At 37.3% G+C, this 3076-nt stretch overlaps 1 pseudogene; it reads right to left on the bottom strand.

The window, feature by feature from the left end:
* Nucleotides 1-1648: 1648 nt before the first annotated feature.
* LOC104673181 lies at nucleotides 1649-2368 on the bottom strand (annotated as a pseudogene).
* Nucleotides 2369-3076: the final 708 nt, after the last annotated feature.

The following is a 3076-nucleotide window of genomic DNA, read 5'->3' as shown; positions in this document are numbered from 1 at the left end:
AGGAGAGAAGCGAAGCGTGCACCTAAGAATACCTGAGGCTTCCAACATGGTGAGGAGTCATGGACGCATGCCATTAAGGGAGGCTTGGCCGTATTTGGAGAGCCTTTAAATGATATGGTGAGAAGCCTGCTTCAATTTCATAAGCAGCAGGCAGCTTTTAAAGAGGAGTGTCTTGATTAGATCTATATCATGCCTTAGATAATCACTTTGAGATCTTGTTAAAACCCATATGCCTGTCCCCCTTTCCCAGAGATTCTGATTCAGTAGGTCTAGGGTGGAGCCTCAGAATTTGCATTTCCAGCAATGTCACATGTTACACTGATGCTGTGGGTTCACAAAATACATCACGAATAGCACTGCTTCCAAAATTTTTGTTTGCGGGTCCCATTAGTGAAAGAATTTTGACTGTGTATCTTCACTATATGTATTTTTACTCATTTGTAAGTTATAGACAAACTACCATGTCAATATCTATTATGTATATCATAAAACCTATACCAATTACAACCTTAAAGCCTGAGCTGGCAGGGCGTGGTGACTCATGCCTGTAATCCCAGAACTTTGGGAGGCCGAGGTGGGCGGATCATGAGGTCAAGAGCTTGAGACCATCCTGGCCAACATGGTGAAACCCTGTCTCTACTAAAAATACAAAAATTAGCTGGGTGTGGTGGTGGGAACCTGTAGTCCCAGCTGCTTGGGAGGCTGAGGCATGAGAAGTGCTTGAACCTGGGAGACGGAGATTGCAGTGAGCTGAGATTGTGCCACTGCACTCCAGCCTGGTGACAGAGCGACATTCATTCTCAAAAAAAAAAAAGGCTGAGCTAATGATAATCATTGTTTTATTTTTATTTAAATTATTAATGGCACAAAAGTTTTTGCTATCACTAAAATTATAATTATATTTGAGTATGCATCACTATTTTACAAACTTTTGTTAAATTTGTCGTACATTCAAATGTGTTTCTCAATTTAGTTTTTCAGCACTTTGTCGTAATGGTTTTCGCAACTAAAAAATGTCTCACAAAGATATATAAATACAAATGGAAGAATTTTCTTACTGGCTGTTTTAACTAATTCCCATTCACCAATTTTGAAAATGCTTATGTTAAAATTTGGCTAGTAGATTTCCATCTTCTTTGATGTCAATCAGTAGTTCTCACAGACAATTAGGCAATATTGTCATTGCTTTATTGTTATCAAAATGGGTTCAAATTCCATTTACATTTTTTTGTTTAAAATAATTTTAAACTGGTTTAAAATCTTGTTTCCAAAATTTTAGAGTATACTGATAGGATATTTTAAAAAAATTGATGATGATTGCACTTATCTTGCTTTTGCATCCAAATCACATAACAATTCTTTCTAATTCACTGTTGAAATATTAACTTTCACCTTGAAGGGATAGGTTTTTTTGTATTTTTTTCCATACCAATAGCTGTTTTTAATTTTTTAGAGGAAATACTATATTTAAAAAAAGAGTTCCAAAAAATGTAACAGTTCCAGCAATGATTATTTCTAAAATGTAAAGATTTGAAACATAATTTATAAAAAGCTAAAAACCAGAAGGATTCATTCTTGCTTTTTCCTTTTTTAAAAAATCCAGACAATTTGTTACAAGAAAGTTCGGCATGTGATAGCAGCTGCAGCCTCAGTCACCCTCAGAATCGCTGTCCCTCCTCATGGGGACAGAGCGCCGCACTGAGGACAGCAACATGTCTTCAATCGGCTTCTTAGGGTTTTCCTCCAGGTCCAGCTTCATTGCTCCAGATTTAGACAGTTTCCACTCCAACTCATCTCTCATCAGGTTCATGCCATCAGACACCAGGGGACCTATAAACCGAGCCTTGACACCTCCTTCCAGGAAAACAAATCCCGTGGGCAGATTCCTATCACGATAATTGGATATGCAGGTTGTTGAAATGACTTTGATAAATTTGACATCAGGAAACTTCCTGGCAACTCCATTGAGGTACTGGTTTATCAGGGCACTGAGGGGAATTCCTTGTTTGCAAAGGCACAAGATGACCCACAAGCCCTCACCAGCTTTGGTAACTTCTTGAATATAATCCTTCCCTGAGATTTGCAAAACTTCTCCAAATTTATTCTTCAGTTTAGATGCTTTCCACTCAGCCAGTCTCTGCCGTCTTTACCTTTCAATAGCACGTTCATCCTTCTCCTTAAACTCATCTTCACGATCCTCCAGCTCTCTCAAAGTCCTATCTTTATATGTTGTCACCACTGACTGCTAGAGGATGCACTGCTCCTCTTCCACCTCCTTTTCCAATTGTTTCAGACTTTCCTTGGGGGGCAACATACCCTTTTTGGGTAAGATGTCATTCCACTCAGCATCTGCGCTGGGGTCCTGCATCTTGTTTCCAATCGCTCAAGCCGGTTGCTCCACCATGTTTATTAATATTAAAAAAATGCTTGAGAGGTAGCATAGCATGCATGCTATGGATAGCCCCCTTGCCATCACAGACAAGTTAGCATATTTGGAACACTTGTCTATTTTGTAAATATATGTTTTTGGTTCTAATTTTTAATACTTTGCCACAAGCAAACTTCTGTGCCATAGAAAATACTTCCATAAGTAAATATAAATTAAGTGTTACTCCCCTCTCAATTTATTCTAAACAATTAAATTGACTATATTTTAAAGTTTTTTTAAAAATAAAATTAACTAAACTGATGACATCTTGCAATATTTTGTGCACTTCTGGCTCCAATTTCTCAACTGCAAATGCTTGCCTGTATATAGCAGGATGTCACATGTGATCTGTCTCAGGAAACTTAGCCAAATCCTTTTAAAATTTTGGTCAAAGGAGTCGTTCTGTTTCTTACACAGCTTTACTGTTAAAGAAGTTATTTACTCCTGGGAATACATCTTATCTGCATATTTTACCTTTGGCGGTTTGAAAAAAGTACAGTTCTTCATATATTTCATTATTGAAACACAACCTAGCGAAAATCATATGCTGAGACTTGGTAAAAAAGAAATATTTGGACCCATTCAAATTACATAACAAACTTGGTAAAACAGTAGAATTTGTCCAAATTCTTGATTAAAAATAAAATC

The sequence above is a fragment of the Rhinopithecus roxellana genome, chromosome 1, assembly GCF_007565055.1.
Source record: "Rhinopithecus roxellana isolate Shanxi Qingling chromosome 1, ASM756505v1, whole genome shotgun sequence".
Lineage (NCBI taxonomy): Eukaryota > Metazoa > Chordata > Mammalia > Primates > Cercopithecidae > Rhinopithecus > Rhinopithecus roxellana.
Note: the sequence above shows the minus strand (reverse complement) of the source record. Positions and strands in the feature narration are given on the sequence as shown.